Genomic DNA, 13,970 nt, shown 5'->3' with positions numbered 1-13,970 from the left:
AAGCTCCATTCCAGCTCATCCAAATCTATCAGGGCACAGACCATAGGAGTCCGCCCAGTACTGGCTTTGCTTCCAAATTACCAGTGTTCCACCTAGTCTCCGCTATGCTTCTTTGGATCAATTCCCTCTAAACAGGATTCCTATGTGTTTATCCCACGCATTTTCACTACTGCTACTACTACTTATCATTTCTATAGTGCTACTAGACATACATAGCACTGTACACTGGACATGAAGAGACAGTCCCTGCTTGAAAGTTGCCATACTTATAACAGATTTCAGCTTGGACCACTGTGCTTCCACTTTACCTGTGCTCACCCATGCCATCAGCTCCTTCAGGTATTCCTCCATTTTACCAAAATGAGTGTGTCTGAAATGTAGTACTTTGAGTTTTGTGCGGCCGCACTCCACTTTCACTCTTATATCAAACCATATCATGTGATGATCACTATTGCCAGAATAATGCAGCTTGTGAGGGTGACTGCAAGTTATAGTATTCCTCTACTGCAGGGTTCACTAGCCTATGGTACTTCATTATCAGTGGTTACTGACTCCTGTGGTAAAAAATGTCATATTTTATCACAGCTTAGTAACTTCCCTCTTTAGAGATTTTGCATTTTGTTAGATTTTCAGCATTTATATTATTGTGATCCCCCACTGTGACCCAATAAGCCTCATCTGTACTCATCTGCCACAAACCTATTCCAATTAGTCCAGTCCTTAATGTTGACTCTGTTCCAGTTTTGCACTAGCTCAAAGGAAATAGAATGACTACTTGCCCAGAAGGATTAAAAATCATATTTGACAGATGAAGAGGATGCTGGCAGACAAATAGGAGAAATAATAAAATAGAAACAAAGAAGCTCCAAAGGTTTGGGGTCTAAAACAATTTGGACTAAATTCTATAAATCACGCCTAACAAATAGGCCCTGAAAAAATTACACATAACGCTATTCTATAAACAGTGCTTAAAGTTAGGCACAGTTTATAAAACAGCACTTAGCGATGACAACCACAACTACATTTAAGCATGACTAATTTACACCAACAAAACTTTAGTGTAAATCCCCTAAATTAGTTGTGGATCCCCTTTATTCTATAGCAACACATGTAAATTAAAGAAATGTCCCTGATCCACCCATGACCGTCCCATGACCATGTCCCCATTTTGCATAAAATGTATGCATGGATCCAGCCGTGTAAATTTACACATGGAAATGTTAATTAATGCCAATTAGCACTGATTATTGTTAGCATTCAATTATCGGCACTAATTGGCTTGTTATTCAATTAAATTGCATGTACAAATTGGGCATGTGCAGACTTTTTAGTAACCTTTGTTGAATTCAGGAGTTTATGTGCTCAGTTCTCCTAAACAAAAGCAGCATAATTTTTTCATTCACTAGCTATCATCAGACCTCCCCAAACTCAAGGGGAATAGACTTCCCAAACTCTACTTAGATTTATTCAAGGGCATCCTCATTGGTGTTGACAGGTCAATTCCTTAATCCCTGGAAATAGATACAGAAAAACCCATGAAATAAGGAACTTGAGTATCCCCAAGTATATTGCGATATTGTACTTCTTTGAAGCAGTTTAAGAAAGATCTAATGACATATGTTTTTCTCCAGGCTTTTAATGTATGATGGCTTTGTGGGTTGAACAGTTCAAGGGCAGTTGTGTCAGGACATGTTTGTTTTGTATTATATGTTTTTATTTTGTTCTTTTTATTATGAGTGTTTTGCTGTAAATTGCCTAGTATTTAGGTGGGGTATAAGTTTATTTTCAGTATTTATATACCACCTAGACCTAAGTATTTTACAATTTCTTTACAGGTACTTGCCTTGTCCTTAGTGGGCTCACAATCTAAGTAGTATATTGTACCTGGGGAAATGAGGACTAAGTGTCTTTCCCAGGGTCACATGGAGCTGCAGAGGGAATTAAATCTAGTTCTCCAGGATCTCAACCCACTGCTGACTCTTAGGCAGCAACAGGAATCGAAACCAGTTCCCCAGGTCCGCAACCTGCTGCACTAACCATTAAGCCACTCCTCCACTAAGGTGGGTTGTAAGTTTTAGAAATAAATAAATATATGGTATAGAATACAACTCAAAAAAAAATGCATAAGATATATTTAACACAAATCAAAACTGTTAAAAACAAATAATAAAGATAAGAAAAAGCTATTTTCTGATCTCATTAGCTATTCACATAATTTATTACTGCACAGTTCAGAAAACGATTGTACTAGAGTGACATATAAGAAATGTCAGCTAATATGTCTTGGGAGGAAAAGTCCTGGGAGAGCTGTTTTTACTGTGCTTGTTTGCATAAGTAATAATCCCAATTAGGCTGTCTTTCATTTATTACCATACAGACTAGATTTTTCTAGATGATTTATATTATGTACAGGAAAAGACCTTCATTTTCCCCAAGTTCATAGACCATTATTTATTTATTTGTTGCATTTGTATCCCACATTTTCCCACCTATTTGCAGGCTCATTGTGGCTTATATTATTCTGTTATGGCGATCACCATTTCTGGGATGAGAAATACAAAGTGGTATTGCATTAAAGTTCATTAGTGACAAGTAAATGAAGCAGTCAAGTATAGAGAGTTCAGTTTTGTCCCGTTCTGGTATAAGTTTCGTTGTCTGGTATTTAGGATGGATCATTATTAAATTGGACTTGGGGGAAATCCACTATTTCTGGGATAAGAAGCATAAAATGTTTTGTACTTTTTGGGGGATCTTGCCAGGTATTTGTGATCTGGATTGGCCACTGTTGGAAACAGGATGCTGGGCTTGATGTACCTTTGGTCTGTCCCAGTATTGCAATACTTATGTACTTATGTTATGTATTTTGCATGCTTATATAGCTTGAGTAACCAAAAGGGATGTGTATTCAACTAGAGTGCCTTTGGTTCAGTAGTGCACCTTAAAATGTCTGGGGTCCTTTTGCCAAGCTGCGGTAAAAAGGGTCCTGTGGGAGTGGTGGTGGCCATTTTTGCTGTGCGCCAGGGCCCTTTTTACCCCAGTGGGTAAAAAGCCTGAAAAAACACGTCAAAAAGCAGCAAGGCAGGTGGTCCATCAAATCCACTATGGAAGATAAAATAAAAAGGCAGACCATGTCGAAAAAACACATGGACTCGTAGTAAACTTGCTCTTACTGTGTAGCCATGCAAAGGGGGAGGAACACTCGGGTGGCGGTAAGGGCTCCCGTGATACCCCAGCAGTATATATTTTTTTAATCCAGCTGTGCCATAAATGGTATGTGCTAGAGGTGGAACTACTGCCGGTGGCCGCGTTGGGCCCGAACTGACTAGATGACCACCAGATGGAATCGGGGATGACCTCCCCTGACTCCCTCAGTGGTCACTAACCCCCTCCCACCCTCAAAAAAACAACTTTAAAAACTTTTTTTGCCAGCCTCTATGCCAGCCTCAAATATCAAACTCAGGTCCATCGCAGCAGCATACAGGTCCCTGGAACAGTTTTAATGGGTGCAGTGGACTTCAGGCAGGCGGACCCAGGCCCAACCCCCCCCCCCCCACCTGTTACACTTGTGGTGGAAATTGGGAGCCCTTCAAAACCCACCCGAAACCCACTGTACCCACAGGTAGGTGCCCCCCTTCACCCCTTAGGGCTATGGTAGTGGTATATAGTTATGGGGAGTGGGTTTTGGGGGGGTGGGGGGCTCAGCACCCAAGGTAAGGCACCTGGGAGCTATTTTTATTTTTATTTTTAATTTTTAGAAGTGCCCCCTAGGGTGCCAGGTTGGTGTTCTAGCATGTCAGGGGGACCAGTGCACTACAAATTCTGGCTCCTCCCATGACCAAAATACCTTGGATTTGGCTGGGTTTGAGAATGCCGGCCTCAGTTTCCATTATTGGCGAAAACCGATGCCGGCAAAGGAAATCTACTGTAGCTGCATTTAATTTTAAAAAAGGTGACTATAAAAAAATAAGAAAAATGGTTTTAAAAAAGCTAAAAGTATTGACTGCATAGGTTAGGACACTAAATCAAGAATTGATGCTATTCAAAAATACTATCTTGGAAGCCCAGAACAGATGCATTCCACATTTTTGCAAAGGTGGAAAGAGAAAATGACAGCCAACATGGTTAAAAGGTAAAATGAAAGAGGCTATTACAGGCAAAAGAATGTCCTTCAAAGAATGGAAAAAGGACCCAACTGAAAAAAATAATAACATAAGCACTGGCAAGTCAGATAGAAAACATTAATTAAGAAGGCTAAAAGAGAATATGAAGAGAAACTTGCCACACAGGCTAAAACTCACAGTAACAACTTTTTCAGGTACACCAGAAGCAGAAAGCCTGTGAGGGAATCTGTGGGACAGTTAGATCATGAAGGAGCATAAGGGGCACTTAGAGAGAAAAAGGTCATAGTGGAGAAACTGAATGAATTCTTTGCTTTGGCCTTTACGGAAGAAAATGTAAGAGATTTGCCTTTACTGGAAATGGTTTTCAAGGGTGATGATGTGGAGCAGCTGAAAGAAATCTCGGTGAACCTGGAAGATGTAATGAGCCAAATTGACAAATTAAAGAGTAGCAAATCATCTGGACTGGATAGCATACATCCAAGGGTACTCAAAGAACTCAAGTATGAAATTGCTGATCTACTGTAATATGTAACCTGTCGTTAAAACAATCCATAGTACCTGAAGACTGGAGGGTGGCCAATGTGATGCATATTTTTTAAAAGGGTTCCAGGGGCGATCCATTAAATTACAGACTGGTAAGCCTGATGTCAGTGCTGGGCAAAATAGTGGAAACTGTTATTAAGAATAAAATTATGGAACACATAGACAAACATGGTTTAGTAGGACAGAGTCAGCATGTGTTCAGCCAAGGGAAGTCTTGCCTCACCAATTTGCTTCATTTCTTTGAAGGCATAAATAAACATTTGGATAAAAGTGAGCTGGTTGATGTAATGTATCTAGATTTTCAGAAAGCTTTTGATAAAATTCCACATGAGAGACTCCTGAGAAAATTAAAGAGTCATGGGATAGGAGACAATGTTCTGGTGTGGATTAGGAATTGGTTATTGGACCGAGAACAGAGGGTTAAATGGTCATTTCTCTCAATGGAGGAGGGTGAACAGTGGAGTGCCACAGGGATCCGTACTGGGACCACTGCTATTTAACATATTTATAAATGATATAGAAATCGGAACGACGAGTGAGGTGATTAAATTTGCAGATGACACAAAACTATTCAAAGTTGTTAAAATACGTGCGGACTGTGGAAAATAGCAGGAAGGCCTTAGGAAATTGGAAGACTATGGCAGATGAAATTAAATGTGGATAAATGCAAGGTAATGTACATTGGAAAGAATAATCTGAATCATAGTTATGTGAAGCTAGGGTCCACCTTGGGGTTCAGCAACCAAGAAAAAGATCTGGGTGTCATTGTAGATAATACGCTGAAATCTTCTGTTTAATGTGCGGTGGCGGCCAAAAAAGCAAACAGGATGCTAGGAATTATTAGAAAAGAGATGGTGAATAAGATCGAAAATACTATAATGCCTCTGTATCGCTCCATGGTACGACCTCACCTTGAGTACTGCATTCAGTTCAGGTTGCTGTATCTCAAAAAAAGATTTAGCAGAATTAGAAAAGATTCAAAGAAGAGCAGGCAAAATGATAAAGGGGATGGAATGCCTCTCATATGAGGAAAGGCTACAGAGGTTAGGGCTCTTCATCTTGGAAAAGAGACGGATGAGGGGAGATATGAGTGAGGTCTACAAAATCCTGAGTGGTGTAGAATGAGTAGAAGTAAATTGATTTTTTTACTCATTCCAAAAGTACAAAGACTAGGGGACACTCAATGAAGTTAAATGGAAATACATTTAAAACAATAGTAGGAAATATTTTTTCACTCAATAAATAGTTAAACTCTGGAACTCTTTGCTGGAAAGAACCCTCCCTAACTTGTGGCTGGGCTGCTGTAGGTGGAGAGTGGCCCTAGCTCAGAGGTTTGCACCCTGTTGAAGCCCAGGAAGTGCATGAAAGAGGAACTTAATGCAGCTAAGATTTAATGCTAAAAATACAGGGCTATGCATTTGGGCTGCAAACACCTGAGGGAACGGTATATTTTAGAGAGTGAAGAACGTTTGTGCACTAAAGAGTAGCAGGACTTGTGTGTGATCAGACACTGAGGGACTTTATGCTTTATGTATCATTTATATATATATATATCATGGACCACAATATTACTTACCTCATAGCACTGTTATTTTGATGAATTGTGCATAAGGCGCACTAAAAATGTATAGAAACAAAATTATTCTAGTGCCTATTGTGATGCCACAAAATAACTCCCCAAATTTTATTTGCCTTAAGACAGTGAGTTGAAATTGAATCTGGACTACTGTTTAAGACTCTGAACTATATCAAACATCTGATATTTCTTTTGATATCTCACTTCTGAGAGCATCCAGCTCCATCTCCACACTCTGTTCTATTTGCCCAAAGAGTTCTTCATAATGAGATTGAACTCTCCCATCAGTACATCCATTTGATTGACATGACATCATCCCTTGTGAAGCGAGCGTGCCACCCGGCTTCATACTGCCATAGCCTGTGTACCAGCTGCTTTCACAGCAGCTTGAAATTGCCACAGCCCATTCCTGGAGCTAAATGCCATGATTAGACTAAATACTTTCAAATTATTCTCCTCTGTTGCCCTGAGGCAGAGGCTACAGTGTCACAATGCTAGATTTTTTTGAAGGAATTTGTGCTGCTGATCCATCAGTGGGAGGCAAAAGAGATCAGTGGCTATAAATTCCAAGAAGTAAAGAACCAGCTGGGATTGTACTGTTCCACAGCCAGACAGTGCAATATAAAATCCAACCCCTTCTTTATGTCTTCATATATCTACTGGCTATATGCTCAGATACACTGTCTTCTGTATAGGGTGTCTAATTCACAGGCTGTTAGGTTAAGAAAAGGGTAGAGAGGACAAACTGAGCCACAAAAGCCATTTAACTTCTGCCCAGAGAATGGTTCCTACTTGTGGTACAGCCGCAGTGTCTGGACCCTTTGAGCACAGATAAACCTCTTAAGTTCTTTACCTAGAGCAGCACTGCAAATAAACTGCCAACTCCGAGTCGGTTGCTGTTGTGTTTTCTTTTTTTGACCTGTGTTTAATATTTAGTCCAATTTGCCTTAAACAAATAAAATCCTGAGTTACTGAGAAGTTCTATTTCCATTTGGAGGATATGTCAGGAAAAAAAAAAAACTGGCCAAAAAGGGAAGAAGAATGGTAATTTGGTTTCTCAGCTGCTTTAAAAAAAAATGTGAGCATCACATGTATGATCATCAGTTAATACTAGCCTATAACAATAAAGACATGAGCTTACCTACTGCTTCAGCTCACCATGTGTATCCAGTAACTGGCTCTGAAGATAGCTTGACCTATGAGAGAATAAGCATCATATATATAAACATATGGTAGAATTAAAAAAAACAGCAACATTTTAGGAAAGGTTTTAAATAAGAGTGAAATTGAACATTTTGAGGTAATTTTATATGAAGCTGGTTATGTGAAATGTCCAAAAAGACACCTACCCCCAGATTCTATATAGGTCACTCAGTTAGATGCCCAGATTTGGGTATGGAGCGCAGAAGCACATGTAAACTAATTAATCGATGGGATGCAAACAACCAATTATTGATATTAATTGGAGTAAATTAGCATTTAATTAGCACTAATTTGGTCTTTATGTATGCATCTGTCTACATGCTATTCTATAATGCTATGCACCCAGTGGATGGAACCCAAAAGGGGGTGTGGCCATGGGAGGGGCATGGGCGGTCAGGGGCAATTCAGATATTTAGGCGCAGTATTATAGAATACCAGGGTTACGTGTCCAACTTGTGAATCAGGATTTACACTAGGTTTCAGCTGGTGAAAGTCCTCTGAGTGCAGAAATCCACTCTAAGCACTATATTATAAGGGCACTTAGTGCAGAATTTTTCCTAGTGTCTAATTTTGCGTACCATTTACTGAATCTGGCCTCTATTGTTTCCAGACAGCATAGGTGCCTTTTGATAAAACAGGCACCCTGAACCAGCACACAGATTTACACCTACTCTGAAGAAGGTAAAAATTGGGTATGTTCTCTCTGGATGCACAGGAATAATTTCTAAAAATAAATGTGCACATAGCAACTCTACTGTGTTCCATCAAAACTCCAGCCCCAGGTGCACCTACACATAAGAACATAAGAATAGCCATACTGGGTCAGACCAATGGTCTATCTAGCCCAGTATCCTGTTTCCAACAGTGGCCAATCCAGGTCACAATTACCTGGCAGAAATAATAGCACCAAATAATAGCACCATTCCATGCTACCAATCCCAGAGCAAGCAGTAGCTTCCCTCATGGCCATCTCAATAACGAACTATGGACTTTTCCTCCAGGTACTTGTCCAAATCTTTATAAACCCAGATACGCTAACCACTGTGACCACATCTTCCGGCAGTGAGTTCTAGAGCTTAACTATTCTTTCAGTTAAAAAATATTTCCTCCTATTTGTTTTAAAAGTATTTCCATCTAATTTCATTGAGCATCTCCTGGTCTTTGTACTTTTTGAAAGAGTAAAAAATCGATTCACTTCTACCCATTCTACACCACTCATGGTGCACATATTATACGATCTTGTCAGTGCATGCACTTTGTATGTGTGCAATTTCATAAACATCATGTTTTGCATGTAACCACCTTATAAAATTATCCCCCTTTTTCACTGTCTATCTCCTTAACAGTGCATGCATATTAATACTATACTTAATTAAAGTATAAGGAAAATGGTAATTTGTACCTGATGGCTGCATCTGGTTTATCATCTTAAATATGCTAGGAATTAGATTTTCGCCAAATGCAAAGGTGAGTTAGGATAAGACTTTTTGCAAAGAAAAAAAATGTGGAAGAGTCATTTTCCAGAAAATCAGCCTAAAAAAAGTCTTCTTAAAATTCTTAATTCTCCAACAATTCTCTAATGTGCATATAATCTTGACCCATCAAAAGCATTTAAAGTATTGACCCTAAACAGTGCATGTTTTGGCATAAAAAGCCTTCCTCAGGAGTCTATTAACATCAGAACAACAAATTATACATGGAAACATAAATATAATAATATAATATGGTGACTAGAGAAAATGATCAATCTATGTGCTTCCCTTCAAGTATCTGCGAAAGGTAAACATTTTTTAGTTTTACTATTTCATCTTTTTTCTTTGTATTTTTAAAAATTCTATTCTGGTTTTTCATTTCCTGTCTTTCTTATATTATCTTTTCTATGTACATTTTATTCACATTATTATTATAATATTTTATGTATGTTTCCATGTATAATTTGTTGTTCTGATGTCGTTAATAGACCCCAAGGAAGGCTTTTTATGCCAAAACACAGCCCATGTAGGGTCAAGACTTTACACGCTTTTGATAGGTCAAAATGGTATGCACATTGTAGAATTGTTGGAGAATAAAGAATTTTAAGAAGCCTTGGACTTCATTTTTTAGACCGATTTCCTGGAGCATGCCTGTTCCACGTTTTCTTTTTCTCTTTGAGTATTGTGGGAGTTTGCTGTCGTAAGACATTTTGCACTAATACAAGCATCCATCAAAAACTTAACTACTGGCTGTGCCAATGATTTCACACAGTGAAAAGTAGACAAAAGAAGTTGCAGTACACTGGAGGAATGGTATATTTCCTAAACTAAGGGCTATCAGATCAATTTTCAGTGACAGTAGTTAGCAGGTTTTTAAAAATGTTTGGCAGTGACCATTAAAATGTGTATATTAAGTACTGAATATCTGTTTTTGCCGTTGACCAACAGCAACTTAGGGAGTAATTTTCTATAGGTTACCTAAAGTTAGGCAGCAGGATGATTTACTCTCTGAATTAATTTGATTCAGTTTCACCATATTTGTTTGATATGCACTGACTGCCGGCGGAGCTGAGGGTGCAGTTTAAACCTGGGATTCTTGTGTTTAGGATATTGCATGGTGAGGCCCCTTACTATCTTATAAAAATGGTTAACCAAAGCTCAAAATGGACATATAATAACTCTTCCTCTCTACGATTCTGTAATGTGTCTGTATACACGAACCTTATTCTACCACAACATTACTGTATTTGTTCATACCGGAATTGGCAAACGCTTTTACGGTACTATGTAAGCCACATTGAGCCTGCAAATAGGTGGGAAAATGTGGGATACAAATGTAACAAATAAATATATTGTGATAAAGTCACATCCAGGATAGTTGGGTTAAGGCAGTTTTAGTCTGAAATACAAGTCCCAGAAGGCATTGCAGGCAAGGAGCCAGAGGGGGAGATGAAGAACCCGGGCTGGACTCCTAGCTGCAATCGGGGAAGACATGGGTGTAAGCTGGCAGGTTGTGTAGAGTGGCTGCCACTAGGCGGAAAGAGAGTTAGGAAACCCTTTGTGCAGGAGCTCATCATTGGTCTCATTAGTCTAATGCTTAACTCAGCTGGTTTGGGTGTGAGGAAGCTAATGGAAGGAGAATGATTGGTTGTGGTAGTTGAAGCCAGGGATTGATTAGGCAGGTTGATTACCATCATTTCCCCTTATGTTCCTGCCCGTAACCTCCGTTCACAGGATAAATCCCTCCTCTCAGTACCCTTCTCCACCACCGCCAACTCCAGGCTCCGCTCATTCTGCCTCAGCTCACCCTATGCTTGGAACAACCTTCCTGAGCCCTTACACCAAGCCCCCTCCCTGCCCGTCTTCAAGTCTTTGCTTAAAGCCCACCTCTTCAATGCTGCATTCGGCACCTAACCCTTACCGTTCAGTAATCCAGACTGCCCCAATTTGACTGCCCCTATCGGACCGACCGTTCGCTTGTCTATTAGATTGTAAGCTCTTTGAGCAGGGACTGTCTCTCTTTGTTAAATTGTACAGCGCTGCGTAACCCTAGTAGCGCTCTAGAAATGTTAAGTAGTAGTAGTAGTAGGTGGGAAGGAGTCCCAGGAGTTCAGTTCAGTTCAGAGGAGAGAAGCAGTTGCAGGTTGAAAACCCTTGGGCAGGGAGGTTCCTAAAGTACTGAAGCAGGCTGAAATTCCTTGGGTGAGAGGAAGTCCCAAAAGTATTGAATTCACTGTGAAGTTGATGCAGGGGAAAACCCTTGGGTAGAAGGAGTCCCTAAAATATTGAACTCTTCTGAAGGTAAAGAGGATAGAAGGTAGAAAATGCTGCTTGGTGACTGAACTGTGATGATGAACTGAAAGAACTGTTTGTCTGGGGAATTGAATTACTGTTTATTGTGCACTGGATAAAGAGCCCAGACTGAAGCCTGTAAGCCTGTATTGAATCCTGGTATGTGCTATGCTGCTGTTGGAACTGTGTACTAGAAACCTGCATGGAATAAAAGTCCTTAAGATTGAAGTTACTGGTGGACATCTATTTCTTCATTGTGCCGGGAGCCTGTGGCTGGAGGAGATTGTTCTATCCTTGGCTGCACAAGAGAGGCGCCTGGTTACAATATAAATAAAAATAAAATATTTCCACTGGTTAGAAATCTGATCATTTAAGAGGACAATGTCTGCTGTATTTTCCATTAGTACGTAATGTTAGATTTAAGGGATTACTGTCTACTTCTATTTCTTGTAAGGCAGTATCATTGTGGAACTCCTTACACTTAGAACTTAGATTGATAGGAAATTATTTATATTTTAAGAAGTCTCTTACGATTTGTTTTTCAGAAGTATTTCAATGTATAGAAACTTGTCTCTAGTTGATGTTCCTTCATCTTTACTGTACTTATTAACTGAGTGATATGCAATATCTGAACAATGCTTCTCTCTTTTTTAATATGTAACCTGCATGGTATTAGTGGGATATAAGTCTAGTATAATGTAATGTATGCTAAGTGTGAATTGCACGTACAGTTGTGTTGTAAAATACTAGCTTAAGTCTACAGTTGCACTTCTAACTATAGGTGCAAACATCTATGCTAGTTCAATGACTGGTATAAAAGCTCACCTTTAACTGTAGGCAGTTAGGTACATAACTGCTATTATTTTATAACTCACACGCTGACTGTTGGATTCTATATATGGTGCCTAGAAAATCCACATGGAAAACAATTCCACCTAAGCATATTCTATAAGTACTGCTTAGATTTAGGCACAGTATATAAAATACACTTACTTGATACCCTAGTGCCTAAATCTATGCACCTCCATTTACACCAATGAAAACATGGTATACATCCCGATTCATAGATTTAGGTGCAGAGGGCCATATTCAATAACAGTGTATGTAAATGTTGGAACACCCACAAAATGCCAATTTCCTGCTCATAACCATGCCCCATTTTACCTGCGCACATGAAAATTTAGGTGCTTTATGTTACAGAATACACGTAGCAATTTGCAGGTGTAAATTTTATTTATTTATTTATTATATTTATATCCCGCACTTTCCCACTAAAAGCAGGCTCAATGTGGCTTACATAGTAAAAGGTAACACAGAATTTTGTTATGTAAAGTAGGATATTAAGTACTACATAATAATAGGATGGTTGGGTAGTAATAGGATGGATAGGTAGGAAGAGATAGGTGATAGAGAGAGGAAGGTAAGGTGGGAGATAGAGTCTGGGTCAATGTCGTTTTCTCTTCAGTATATGTAAGGTAGATGGGTTCAAGAGATTAATCTGGGTCTTTTGGGTAGGCTTGTTTGAATAGATGGGTTTTTAGTGCTTTTCTAAATGGTAGGTGGTCATGGATTGCTCGGATAGGACTAGAGAGAGCATTCCATAGACGGCTGCCCAGGAAGGAGAAATTGGATCCATAATAAGTTTTGTACTTGAGACCTTTATAGCTGGGCTAATGCAGGTTGAGGTACTTTCGTGAGGATACAGACATGTTTCTTGCTGGAAGGTCGACCAGATTTATCATATAGTTCGGAGATTCTCCGTGTATTATCTTGTGGATTAAAATGGGCTTTGAAATTGATACGTTCTTTGATTGGGAGCCAGTGCAGTCTTGCATGGAGAGGAGCTGCACTCTCAAAACGTGATCTGCCAAAGATGAGTCTTGCTGCTGTATTTTGGGTGGTCTGAAGTTTTTTTAGGATATAGGCTTTGCAGCCTAAGAAAATACTGTTGCAATAATCAGCATGGGTAAGTACCGTGGATTGCACATTGTTGTAAAATCCACCTGGATTTCAGCATGGAATGCTAGGTGTGCTATATAGAATCTGGGGGTAAGCGCTGGGCATGCCTCTGACCCACCCATACCCCTCCCAGGTCCAAGCCCCCTTGCAGTTGTGCCCTATGGATTTTGGGTGCCCAATTTGCAGAACCTCAACTAAGAGCAGCTATGTGTATAACTACTAATTAGTGCCAATTAGCACCAATTAACGGCTGCTACAGGGACAATTCTATAAAAGGAGCTTACGATTAGGTGCCCAAAATCTGTGCACTAAGATAATGATCTAGAATGGCATCTGGGCACCTATATTTCTTTACAGACTAGAGCCTAAGTTGGTACCTAGGCACACTACTTACACTATACTATAAGTTTGGCATCTAAGTGTGTGATCTGTCCATGCTCTGCCCGGTCCATGCCCCTTATACAGTTATGCACTAAAGCATTAACTTTACATTAACACCATGACTTATATCCTGCTACTACTTTTCAGTTTTTTTTTTAATTCTTTATTTATAATTTTAAATTATATACATTCAAGGATATACCTTGTACAGAAATTCAGGTAGAAATCAAAAACTTATTATTCCAAAAAGTTCACATAAACTAGCTTTTGCTGAAAATTATTTAAGAATGGAATAATTAAAGAGAATATAAACATAAGATAATTATAACCTTTCTTAGACCCCAATTATAAACAGAGGGGGAGAAAAGAATTAGAGAAGATTGAATACAAGCAATTTTCCTCCAGGTACTTTCACTTCACTTG

General features: G+C 39.3%; 1 protein-coding gene across 1 annotated transcript in view; it reads right to left on the bottom strand.

The window, feature by feature from the left end:
- Positions 1–13,970, bottom strand: part of LOC115471036 (poly(rC)-binding protein 3-like) — a 1,141,923-nt gene that overhangs the window by 737,246 nt on the left and 390,707 nt on the right. Inside the window, exon 3 of the mRNA XM_030204708.1 lies at positions 7,382–7,436. The gene's annotated coding sequence lies outside the window, so the exon portion shown is untranslated. The remainder of the gene's footprint in view (positions 1–7,381; positions 7,437–13,970) is intronic.

The sequence above is a fragment of the Microcaecilia unicolor genome, chromosome 1 (genome assembly GCF_901765095.1).
Source record: "Microcaecilia unicolor chromosome 1, aMicUni1.1, whole genome shotgun sequence".
NCBI lineage: Eukaryota > Metazoa > Chordata > Amphibia > Gymnophiona > Siphonopidae > Microcaecilia > Microcaecilia unicolor.
This window is presented reverse-complemented; position numbering and strand designations above follow the sequence as displayed.